This window comes from Astyanax mexicanus, chromosome 2 (genome assembly GCF_023375975.1).
Source record: "Astyanax mexicanus isolate ESR-SI-001 chromosome 2, AstMex3_surface, whole genome shotgun sequence".
Classification (NCBI taxonomy): domain Eukaryota; kingdom Metazoa; phylum Chordata; class Actinopteri; order Characiformes; family Acestrorhamphidae; genus Astyanax; species Astyanax mexicanus.
In genome coordinates this window covers 20,915,649-20,929,362 of record NC_064409.1, presented here as the reverse complement: position 1 = coordinate 20,929,362, position 13,714 = coordinate 20,915,649, and the positions used below count along the sequence as shown (strand labels likewise).

At 35.4% G+C, this 13,714-nt stretch overlaps 1 long non-coding RNA gene across 1 annotated transcript; it reads left to right on the top strand.

The window, feature by feature from the left end:
• The first annotated feature begins 2,372 nt into the window (after positions 1 to 2,372).
• LOC125796109 (uncharacterized) lies at positions 2,373 to 3,318 on the top strand. The gene is made up of 3 exons (XR_007435105.1): positions 2,373 to 2,446; positions 2,963 to 3,019; positions 3,244 to 3,318. It is a non-coding gene; the product is annotated as an uncharacterized LOC125796109 (long non-coding RNA).
• The last annotated feature ends 10,396 nt before the right edge of the window (positions 3,319 to 13,714 follow it).

The window sequence follows — 13,714 nt, the reverse complement described above, 5'->3', positions numbered from 1 at the left end:
ATATCTCACAGGTCCAAGGTATTAACCAGGTAAGTGTGAGATAGAAACTCCAGTAACATGATAAGTACCAACACAGTCTCTTTAACCTAAAGAAAGCAGAGTTTATTTATCTGGTTTTACTGAGTTTATACCATGTAAAACATAGCAATTGCTAAAACTTCAAAAGAAAACACAATTTCTCACAATAGTGAAACTATTTTTTGTCACTTTTGTCAATTCTCTCTCTTGACACAACTGGTCCTGTACAACAATTCCCTTAAGATTAGTTACTCCACTTGTTATAAACCATGTAAACATGACTAAACTTTACACTATATTCAGTCCAGACTACCTGTTCCGCACACACACACATATAAAACTAAACTTAACACACATAACAAAGACAAAACTCTCTAAACAAACGAAGGGTAATTCTGTCATTTGGCCAATATAAAGTATATTAACACCCCAAACTTATCTTTAGAGCGGATAAAATAAATCCGTAGGAACAAACGCAAATTTTTCTCTCCCCTTCTGTCCTCTCTCACACACACACACACACACAGGCAGGACTCAGGCCCGCCCCTTCTCAACACTGATTGGCTAATAACATGGCAATCATGCCTCGCATTCATCACATTGGTCGCACTGAACTAACAGATAAATGGCGCAAAAAAGGGAAGGATTCAGAAAAAATTGCTTTATTCTATTTAACATGAACAGCTTTGAAAAGAAGTTTATAAAAATACAAGGGGTCCTACAAAATTTACATGTAAATATCCACTGTAAAAAAAAATTGTGTATAAAATATCCACAATCAAAACTTTTTATAATAAAAATATATAGTGTATATTGCAAACACAAATATATATATATAACAAATATATATTTTTAGAAATACTTAGTTACTTTATTATATTTAATATATATATATATATATATATATATATATATATTTGTCATATATTTTTCATGCATGAACATTTTGGGGCTGTATCTGCATTTCTGCATTTATTTATTGATTTATTGATTGATTAATTGATTAATGTATTTCTACATTTATTCACAGTAGGGGTTTATTTGTTTCTGCATTTATTTTTAATTTATTCATTTATTTTTTTCAACATTTCTACATTTATTAATCTATTTAGTTATTTGATGGAGGGTGCTAACTAGAGAAAGGGGTTCCTCATTTCTAATTCACCAGTTGACCAATCCTGCTTTAGAGTGAGGATATTTCTCTAATATCAGAAACAATTGTATGAGAAACTTGATGTGTGAGATATTTGATGTAATGTTTTAAATAAGGGTTGATAATTTGGAAGCAAAAAATGTCTCTCTCATTATTCATTTTATAGGGGGTAAACTGAATGGTGTGACAGTTTTTTTAACTGATTTAAACTGATTTAAATTAATTTATCCTTTTTTTATATATATATAAAAACGATTAAACTAGCAGCAATTGCATTATTTGCTTTTTTCATTTGTCTGATGTTCCTAGAAAATTAATGATGGCATGTGAGAACATGTAAATATTTTTTTGATAAATATTTTTAATTAAAAAAATATTAAATTATAATATTTCGTTTCGAAATTGAAAATCTTGGTTGGGGATCCAGTGAATCTCCCTAACATTCTATAAAAACGTAGCTAAAACTGTAGGCTATAAAAACATATTTGTTATGTTAAATAGAAGTATTATTATTTTTTTTTTTCCGCGGGCAGGAAGTGCGGCAGCGCGCGCCCAGCGTCAGGAACATTCGACTGTTTTTAGCTTTTTTTATTTAAACTGTTTCTGATCTTCAGAACAGCGGCAGCAGTTTCGTTTACCTGAGCAGAAAACTACTGGACTACTGAGCAGCTTTACCTCATACTGACGGTTTTTATCTGTATTGTCTGTATTGTTCTGTTATTAATCTTTTTTTCAGGCTACCGGACTCGCTGTTACCGGACCCGTTGAGGGGAGCGACGCCCCGCGGTCCGACATGGACTGGAGGAAGAGGATTTTCGGAGTTCTTCCCCTCGAGGTAAGTAAAATAACTCGTGAATTACACCAAATTCACGATCAGTTGTACTCAGAATTAAAACTAGAGCTGGACGTATTTGTTGATATTTGACCACTAAGCAACGTATTGCTTCATATTGACCGTTGTATTGTATGTATTGTCTTTTATTTATCGTGTAATTGTTGTATTTATATTGTTTTATTATTAATTGCTTTTTTCAGGTTACCTGACCGGTGTGGGGAGCGACGTCCCGCAGCCAGTTATGGACTGGCGGATGTTTGAAGTTCGTCCCCTTAAGGTTAGTAGAATTTGCTCTCAAATTTTAGACCAAAATTTACAATCAATAATACTCAGAATTAAAACTAGAGATGGATCTGCATTAATTACAGGACGTATTTGTTGTGCAGGCGGAGCGTGTTGTTCCAGACCAGTCGTCTGATGACTCTTCGTCTTTTTCTTCTGTGAGTTTCTTTAACTATTACACCTAAATCTAATATATAACCCAATTTTAACCCTTTCAGACACACAAATAGAATTAATTTGATTTATTTGAATTAATTTATATAAAAAGACCAGATTTACTGATACAGACAAACCAGTAAGAGTTGTGTTTTTTATTATTATTTATTACAGAACGTAATGTAGTTTTATCTTTCCATGTTCCCTAAGCAGGCTAGACATCATATCTATCTGTCTTTATGTGATTATAATATACTCCAATAAACATACTCCACAATGACTTGACATAAAATCCCTTGATCGTGATGTCCAGTTAAAAATTAGCAGGTATTGTTATTCAGGGTTTTTACCTTGTAAGTCGTTGTAAAGTCGTTGTTTGTCTTTTTTTACATTAAACACAACAATGATTTTATATCATATATTGTTAAATGCATATGATACACATGCTGTAAATGCTTGTATATGTTAATATATGTTGGCGTATGTGTTTAAAAAAAAAACATTTGTTTCAATTGCAGGTGGATTCTGATCTGGAGATCAGTTCGGAGGGCTCCTTTATTCTCCAGCCTTTTTCTGTGAGTCTCTATCAGACATTTATTGTTGGTCAGCATACATATGAATAGATGATTTGTCCACATTAGAGCAGTAGAACATCATTTGTGAATGAGAAAAGAATGCTGATGTTGCCTTGTTAGTGAGAATGTTTGGTTCTAACTAGGTTTGGCTGCTAAGGATACAGTGTGTCTGTAGGAACGACTGCCTGAAACCCTTTAGCAACATGACTTTGTTTCTTCAACAGTCCACAGATGAGTCTCCAGAGCCTTCTTCACCCACCTCTGGAAGGCATGTCACCCCCCTCGTCCATCACCCCTCCTTCCAGTCCTCGGCGTATCAGGCCAGGTCATAGAGTCACAGAGGTTGCAGAGGCAGTGCCCTCTCACCGGCTGGACTCTACTGGACCAGAGCCTGAGATTCAGCCTGAAACAGCTGCACAGGTAAGAGACTGTACTTTAGTCTTTATTAATCTCTGCCGCTACCTCTACCTCACTATCATCACATTGAAGATTTACACTTCTTTTGAATCCTATTCATTTCCTCACCTCTGTTCCTTCTTGGGTGTGGCTGACTTGGACCAGGATGTGGAGGATGATGGTCGTCCAGTCTTATTTAAATAACGCATACAGATTTCCCTGTATAGAACCAACACCTGAAAAACCATTTGGATGCTTAAATAGGTTTTTCATAATTACTGGCTGAAATCTGCATTCTGCTATCTTTTTGCTGCTGTAACACTGTGACTATCCCAACTGTGGGGTTAATAAAGGATTATCTTATCTCATCTCCTTTGTTTTATCTTTGTCTTGGACGCTCCCAGGAACCATCGATGGAAGACCTGACCACCACCTTCTTCCCAGAGCCACCCCAGCAGAAAGACACTGCACTGCCTACACCCAGGGCAGATACATCAAATGCCTCACCACCACTATTACCACCATTTTTCCTCCTTCTTTCAGATCACGCCGCCGAGGCCCAGTGCTGGACCTTCAGGGGACACCGCCTGAATCTAAGCCAGTCCCTGCTCCAGAGGTAATACTATGCACTGGAGTAGTGTGTCTTTAAATGATTGATCATATATGATTGACAATATTATCATTTGTTGTTCATTCACGTGTATTGAATGTTTATGTCAATGCTTAGTGGGTGGAGGGAGACGGGCCTTTCTCAGCTTCCGGAGGAAGTAGAGACACTGCTGGGCTTTCTTGGCTGTAGAGCTGGTGTTCAGGGTCCAGGTGAGGTTATCTGCTAAGTGGACACCAAGGAACTTGGTGCTCTTAACAATCTCCACAGAGGACCCGTCGATTTTGAGTGGAGAGTGGGTGTGTTGTGCTCTCCTGAAGTCAACAACCATTTCCTTTGTCTTGTCCACATTCAGGTGAAGGTTGTTGACTGTACACCAGTCTGTCAGCCGCTGCACCTCCTCTCTGTATGCTGACTCGTCGCCTTTGGTGATGAGACCCAGCACGATAGATAGATAGATAGATAGATAGATAGATAGATAGATAGATAGATAGATAGATAGATAGATAGATAGATAGATAGATAGATAGATAGATAGATAGATAGATAGATAGATAGATAGATAGATAGATAGATAGATAGATAGATAGATAGATAGATAGATGATCAAAAGAACACACTTAAACATAAAAAAGAGAAAGTAGAAATGTTGTAGATAAATAGATAGACAGTACTTAAAGAAGACACTTAAACATAAAACTAAATATAGACAAATAGATAATGAACAAAAGAAGACAAACACAAAAAAGAGAAATTAGATGGATAGATAGATAGATAGATAGATAGATAGATAGATAGATAGATAGATAGATAGATAGATAGATAGATAATGATCAAAAGAACACACTTTAACATAAAAAAGAGAAAGTAGAAATGTTGTAAATAAATAGATAGAAAATACTTAAAAAAGACACTTAAACATAAAACTAAATATAGACAAATAGATAATGATCAAAAGAAGACAAACACAAAAAATAAAAATTAGATAGATTAAAAGAAGACAAACATGAAAAAGAAAATGTAGATAGATCAAAAAAGACAAACAAAAAAGAAAAAATAGATCGATAGATAGATAGATAATGAGCACAATAAGACACTTAAACATGAAAAAGAAAGTATATGTGTTGTAGATAAATAGATAATGCTCAAAGAAGACACAATCAAAAAAAAGGGAAGATAGTTGAATAAATAATGATCAAAAGAAGACACATTCATGAAAAGATAGATATGCATTTTATTTGTGTAATATTTTAAGGCTTAAATAGACTTTGTATATTGTTTTCTTATATTGTGGTTCGCTTCTTTTTTATGTAGTTTTACACATGAAACATGAACAAGAAAAATGGGAAGTGAGATAAAAATGCACTTATAGAAACATGAAAAAGAGAAAGCATATATATGGTAGATATAAAAAGGATAGATAGATAGATAGATAGATAGATAGATAGATAGATAGATAGATAGATAGATAGATAGATAGATAGATAGATAGATAGATAGATAGATAGATATGCTTAAAGAAGACACTTAAACATGAAAAACTGAATATAGATAAATAGATAATAATCAAAACATGAAAAAGAAAATGGATAGATCAAAGCAGATATATTGTAGATAGATAATGCTCAAATAAGACACCTAAACATAGACAGATACATAGATAAATAGATCAGCTGCTGGAGCCCCAGAACCGAGTCGCTGCTCTTTCCTCCGAGTGTGCTGTGATGCTACTCAGCAATGCTACATCAGCAGCAGGTCCAAAAGAGGCGGTAGCTGACTTCACATGTATCAGAGGAAGCATGTGCTAGTTTTCACCCTCCTGGTGTTGGGGTATCACTAGTGATTACTAGTGGGGGAGTCCTAATGAGTGGGTTGGGTAAATGGCCTTGTAAAGTGGGGAGAAAATGGGATAAAAATTAGAAATAAAAAAGAGCCTACAAGAAAATGAAGAACAGAAAAAAAATCATAGATGGAGATACATGTCTTTCTTTGGACAGCAGAGATAATCAGTGTTTAGCCATAACATTCAAACCACCGGCCTGATATTATGCAGGTCCTAAAATTCATAGCATATCTTCTATACGTTCTATAAGCTGTGGGGTGGGTCTTGGGCACCCATGGTTGCCAGTTTTATGGTTGTCCTTCATTGAAGCATTGTTGGTAGGTACTGAGCACTACATACCGGGAAGACATGCCTGATGTTTTGGAGATGTTCTGAACCAGTTGTCTAGAATCAGTCGGTGTCTTTGCAAAGTGTCTCAATTTATTATACTTAATTATACTCCATTTTTATTGCTAAATTGCTGACATTGGTGTAAATACAGTGTATTTTAACAAGTGAGATAATTAGATGTGCTGCTTAAGTTTGGATACCAGTCAATCCCACCATATTTACTGTAACTCTATTAAATTACTGTGTTCTTCCAGTTTATTAAATAATAATGCTCTATAATCAGGGATTAAAGCTGAATAGAAAAGAGTGGGAGAAACCAGATCTTTTAGTGTTTAGAAAAATAATGCTTGTTTCGAGAATGGTGAACATTTTTTTCAAATTCCCTGTTCCTAAACTAGTAATCTTCAAGCATTAGTGCTGATATGAGACGGTAAAGTTTTTTTTTTTTTACTTATTGTAAATCAATACATTGAAAATTAATATTGAAGTCATTTAGACTATGAAGAAAATCAAATGTTAAACAAACAGTGTTAAACAAACCAAAATAGTAACCCCTGCTCTTCCTTTCCTGGGGCGGTCTTGATGAGACCCAGTTTCATCATTACTTTTTTGTCAGGTATGCTCTGGGGTGACACGTGGAGTGGGTCCCTCAGAGTGTTAGCCAGGGGTGAGCTGGCATGAGACAGGAATTTAATAAAAAAAAAAAATCAAGCAAAACTTAACATTGGGATGCACGGAATACACTAAGACATAAAACTAAGAAACACTAGCAGCCATAAAAGATGTGGAACACTTACAAAAGAACACAACGGAACATTGAAACACAGGAGGTATAAATACACATGCTGGGAACAGGAAACACCTGGGGAGGGTAACGAGGGGGTGTGGTTACAAGGACACAGGTGGACAGAGTGATCACTGGGGCGGACACACAGGAGAACAACACAGAGCATGTGCTAGGAGCACAGGGGGCTAGGAAAACATGAGAAGACCGGAAATCAGGAAGGACAAGGAACAGGATGAGAATGTGTTTTTGATGGTTCTTGTGACTACACTTGAGGATATTTTGAAGTTCTTGAATCGATTTGGATTGACTGACCTATATTTCTTAGTCATTTTTTTCTTTACTTAGCTGAAAGCCAGGAGGTGCCTACTTTGAAGAATCTAAAATAGAAAACATATTCTGGTTTGTTTAACAATTTTTGCGTGGTAAAATGGTCAAATGTTTTATGTAAAGGGATTTGACCACTCTAGAGTGGAACATATGTCTTTTACTTCCATTTCTCTTACATTTGTTCAGTGGCACACTAGCAGTACAATTTTGGCTCTCTGTTGAACACTGATTCAGGTGTTTCAGTGTATTTTGTTTATGCTGTGTTATTTTTCTCCTACATAAAATAACAACATTAAAACAAACATGATGCTCGATCTACTTCTCTGATTTATGCAGCTTAATGGAAGTAAAGAAAACAGAGAAAAAGCGAGGCTTTCAGAATTAGTCAGAGGGACACATTCAGAGAAATGACTCAGATCTGCAGATCCTGATAAATAAGCCCCGCTCTGGTGTTCCTCTCACTCACGGCCTGATTTTCCCTTTGTTTAAATATCAGCAGTCATTCATTCTCAGCCCATTTAATTCTACTGCATACATGTGACTTTCAGTGCCCTTTTAATAAACGTCTATCATTCAGATCAAGATGGGAATAATCACGGCTAGATGCACTTCATACCTTCCATATGTATATATTTTTCTTTTTTATGTGTTTATTTATCTTATGTTTTTATTATTTTTTTTCTCCTTTTGCACATATAAGTCCATGGTGCAGTATGTTACTATGGACTTCTACATGACTACATGTGATTCTATTTAACTTTATCACAATCCTATAAATGATTAACTTATGAGAAACATCACTCTATTCATGTTTTATGCATAATGTTGCCTGGGCTTAGTGAGAATCACTAAACACCAATATAAACATGTATACGATTTAGATCATTATTAAGGACCTCCTATACAGATAATTATTTCCAGATAATTGATAATGATTGATGCATTCAAATGATACATTTATTAAAATTACAAGGACAAACGAGTAGAACGTGTAGAACGAGTAGAGCAGATTTATCTTTAACCCCTCCTGTAATTCCACCTATAATTAAACTTGAAACCTAGACTTTAACTTCACCCGTAAATCATTTTAATTTTCACTGGAACTCACTGGATCTCCATGTATTACCTTTGTAATTCCACCCAGAACTTCTTGTTACTCATCTATAAACCCTAGGAATTTAATGTGAAACTGAAACTATATTCACTCCATCAAAATATAACTCTATGTAACTCTTCCAGAACACATCTACAACTATTTTGCAATTTCTTATAACTCTATCTAGACACATTTTAGTATCGTTATGGAATCTATTAACTCTCCCTGTAACTCTATAATTCAATATACCTGCAACCTACCTGTAATTCAATCCGTCATTCTACTCAGAACATTAACTTCAATTCTATATAATACTCCAGACAAACGTTTTGAAACACCTTCTAATTTAATGTTTTTTATTTATTCCTTTATTTGCTTTATTTTATACATTCTGGATTAATATTAAAGACTTTAAAATTAAGGGCCACATATGGAATTGTGTACTACACATTAAAAAAGTGTTTGTCCTTTACAATCCCCTAACCCAAACCTGATCAACTGAGATGGTGATTTGGAATGAGCTGGAGCTTCACAGCCTGAAGAAAAAAAACAGCAACTATTGTTCAGCACCTACAGGAACTCCTTCAAGACACTGAGATTCTAGGTGACTCTACCTCATGAAGACACTGATATTAAAATACCAAGAGTGTACAGATCTGTCCTCAATGATAAATGTGCTACTTAGAAGAAACATATTCTGGTTTGTTTAACACTTTTTGTTTAAATTTTTGTGAAGTTTTATTTTTTAAAAGTATACCATCACAAAAAGTAAGCACACAAATCCACCTGTAATTATAACTTTAACTCTAACAGCCATAACTCTACCAGTAACTCCACCTGTAACTTCAGCCATAACCCTACCAGTAATTCCATCTGTAACTTCAGCCATAACCCTACCAGTAACTCCACCTGTAACTTCAGCCATAACCCTACCAGTAACTCCACTATCCAACTCAGAAATAAAAGATTCTGCCTGTGACTCCACCTCTAACTTTAGCCATAACCCTAACAGTAACTCCACCTCTACCTCCACCTACATCTGCACCTTCAGAGTATCCAGCTCATGAATTATATATTTTACCTGTTACTCCACCTCTTACTCCAGTTATAAACCTACCTGTAACTCCACTTCTAACTCCAGCCATAACCGTACCTATAGCTCTACCTCCACCTGCATCTGCACCTCTAACTACAGCCATAATACTACCTGTAACTCCACCTTTACTCCACCTTCAAACTGTCCAGCTCATAAATCTAAAATTTTATGTTTAATTGCATCTTTTTAACTGTAACTCCAGCCATAACCAAACCCGTAACTCCACATCTACCTGCATCTTCACCTTCAGATTATGTGGCTCAGAAATTTTACCTGTAACTCCACCTATATCTCCATCTGCATCTTTACCTTCAGACTATCCAACTTACATATATATATATCCAAAATTGCATCTGTAATTCCTCTTTTAATTTCAGCCATAACTCTACATGCTCAACTTCACCTCCACCCAACCTGCATTTTTACCTTCAGACTATCCTGCTTCAGACTATCAGAAACTCCACCTGCAACACCATCTGTACATTCAACTATAGATTTACCTGTAATTCCACATCTAACTCCAGCTTTAAACTTGTTAGCACCCCCACCCTATACCTCCACCTGCATCTTTACTTATACTGTCTTTCTCTATCCAAAACTTCACCTGTAACATCACCTGTATCCTCCACCTACAACCTTTAATCCCACATTTTATCCCAGTATATCTCTAGTTTGTAACTTCTGATGTTTAATGCTTTATCCAAAACACCTACTGTAACTCAACCTGTTCAGTCACCTATATATTCACCTGTAGTTCCACAAATAAATAAGCAATTAATTTAATTGTCCTTGTGAAGACTATATGGACAATGTATAGTCTATGTTTATACAGTTTTAATGTTGGTCTACTGGTTTGTCTTGAAGCTTCATGACCCAACAATACAACACAAATCACTAAATCTTTTAGAAAGCATCATATCAACACGGAGAGACACTTCTACCCTCATAATGACTTTACAACTTTACTGGGATTGGGAAAGCACCATCCACTTAAACTGGCCAGCAGAGCATGAAAGTGAAGCATGGCATTCTGAACAGCTAGAAAACAGGAGAAAATGAAAGAGCCTAAAAAGAGAGCATTTGAGAGAGAGAATGCTAAATATATTGTAAAGGTGTATAGGAGTGCATGAATATATAATGCTTTATGCATTATGTATTCCCTCCAGGGATCAGAGAAATCCTCAGAAACACACAGAGTCCAGAACACTCTGCAGTAAGAGATGCAGCTCTGAAGCATCTGCCCTTTTATTATGTAGATCATCGCTTTGGCATCAGGAAGGGTACACTGTGGTACACAGCGGATAGCATGTAAGACGCTGCCAGGGCTTCACCTCCTCCATTATAAACCAGTCATCCCAGTAAGCAGAGGAGCCCACTGTGGCCTTTCAGAGCTTTCAGAATGACTGTGTGATGAAGGTGATGGGTTTTACAGTCATACTGGCTTTCTGACTTAAAGGAATTCTCCAGCGATTTCCACATCTGCAGGATATGGTTAAAAACCACAGACTATAAATCTGATGCTCTTTGTTTTCCTTACAAATCACTAACTAACTCTAGACACATATAATCGCTTTACTTTGCCACGGCCAGAGTTCGGGTTGGTTTATGGCTGTATTGCATTTAAAGTGAATGCAGTCTGAAGTAGCTACTACTGTGGACACTGATCATAAAGTCATAAAGTAGTTAGCGATGGTAACCTAACCTAACATTCCTGCATAGCAGCATAGCAGCTAACTAGCTTTCCAAACCAATGCAAAAATAAAAGGAAGTGGAAGTGCTAGCTAACTTAGTACATATCCAGCCTATGAAGAAACACATAATGAATCATGTAGTAACTTAAAAGTGTTAAGCAAACCAAAATTTAGGTTCTCTTATATGAGGTGCTGTTTACTTGTGGTTTCTGAGGCTGGTAATTCTGATGGACCTATCCTGTGCAACAGAGGTAGCTCTTGGTCTTCCTTTACGGGGGTGTTCCTGATGAGAGCCAGTTCTATCAAAGTTTTTGATGGTCTTTAAGTGGACTGTACTTGGGGATACTTTTAAAGTTCTTGATTTTTTTTTCTGATTGACAGACCTTAATTTCTTAAAGTATTTTTTTTGTTCTTTATTTAGTTGAGTAGTTTCTGCCATAATATGGATTAGAACATTACTCAAATAGGGTTATTCACTGTTTACCAACTCTACCTCTTCACAACTTTACAACTAATGCTCTAAAACACATTAAGAGACAAAACAAATCAAATAATTAACTCTTAACAAGTTCAGCACAGCTGTTAACTAAAAGCTAAAAGCTTTTAGGTAACTACCTTATAATGCTTACAGAAAAAATGTGAAGAGGTGCAAAGCTGTCATCTACTTTGACGTATGTCTAATTTGAATAATCTAAAATATAAAACATATTTATATAAAACACTTTTTTTGGAGTGATACACTAAATCATTCCATATGTTTTTCTTAATAGTTTGGATGAATCTACAATGTAGAAGATTTTAATTTAAGCAGTGTCCAAACCTGTGCGTGGTACTGGTACAGTGATATGATGCCATCTGTGCTGTATTAAACATTCCACAGTCAACTGTCAGTGCTATTCTGGCATAGAGGAAGTGACTGGGAATGAAAGCGACTCACCCATCCAAATCATTCTAAACACTTTCACGGCCACAGGTGTATGAAGGCAAGCATCTAGTCTTTCAGGTTACTTCTACAAACATTACTGAAAGAATGGTTCGCTCTCAGGAGCTCAGTGAATTCCAGTGTGGTACTGTGATAGGTTGCAGCACCAGTTGTAAAATTTCCTCACTACTAAATATTCCACAGTCAATAATCAGTGCTATTATAACAATTAGAGAGCAATGTTATTTGCTGATGTTGGTCAAGTCCAAAGTCAGCCCAGTGTTTTTGTGGAGATGCGGATTTAATTTTTCAGCAGGACTTGCTGCACACTGCTCACACTGCCAAAAGTACCAGTTGGTCGTATATAATATTCAGATTTTCTGAGACACTGATTTAGTTTTTTTTCCTTGGCTATATACCATAATAAAATAAACAAAAATATATCAATCTGTGTGTAATACATCTATATAATATATGAGTTTAACATTTTGAAATTTATTACTGAAATAAAGTAACTTTTCAATTATATTAATTTTTTTTTAGATGCACTAGTGTATTTTCTTTGTGTTTTTTTAGGAAAGTGAGAGAGCCTGCTGCTTATCTGCTTCACAGTGGAATGGAAATGTATGTATGTGTGTGTGTGTGTAGGTGACAGTGTGTCATGCTGCACAAACATGTCTACAGGCTTCTAGGCTAAGTGATTAATATCAGCATGTAGAGTGGGTCAAAATTCAACATACATCTTTCCACTTCAACACAAACACACTAAACCAGAACAACTTGAAAAATTAATTATACACATAATTTGTATATAGTTAAATGTCAGTGCAATAGTGTAACATTTTTGGTGTGACTATATAATATACACTATTTTTCCAAAAGTATTCGTGTGTCGCTTGGATGGAGCTGCTCAGCCATGGAAACCCATTCCATGGCTAAGCTCTCTTTGCTCTGTTCTTGAACTAATCTAGTACAGAAATGGATAGTTTGCTACTATATTAACTATATTTTTCATCAAGAAAGGTCAAAAAATGTCCCAATTACCCTTAATTGACCGTATATAGGAAAATACAGATGTACAGATGCAGTAGAGTAAACTTATTAGTGAACCTGACCTGTGTTTAAAGCAGAATATGTATTATGCATTGTAACCAGCGCTTAAATATACTGTATTAGTTCACTATTAAAAGTAGCTGATTTTTTTTTAATACTGTAAGTTATGGCAAGCTAGGTTTCAGACTTTCAATGAAACATTAACAGATATATTATATAATATATAATATAATATATATATATATATATATATATATATATATATATATATATATATATATATATATATATATATATATATATATATATATATATTTGCAATTTCACATTGCAAATAACTGGAAATTGTAATTTGCTAGTAGAAAGTCCATTTTGTTGGTAACTGAGTTTAGTTAATTCATTTATTTGAGTCACAATACCTATAACATTTTACAGTGTGGGCGTCAGAGGGTGCATGCATGTGTTTGGGGAGTACGTGTGCAGTGTGTGTGTGTGTGTGTGTGTGTGTGTGTGTGTGTGTGTGTGTGTGGTGTTTGTGTGTACACGC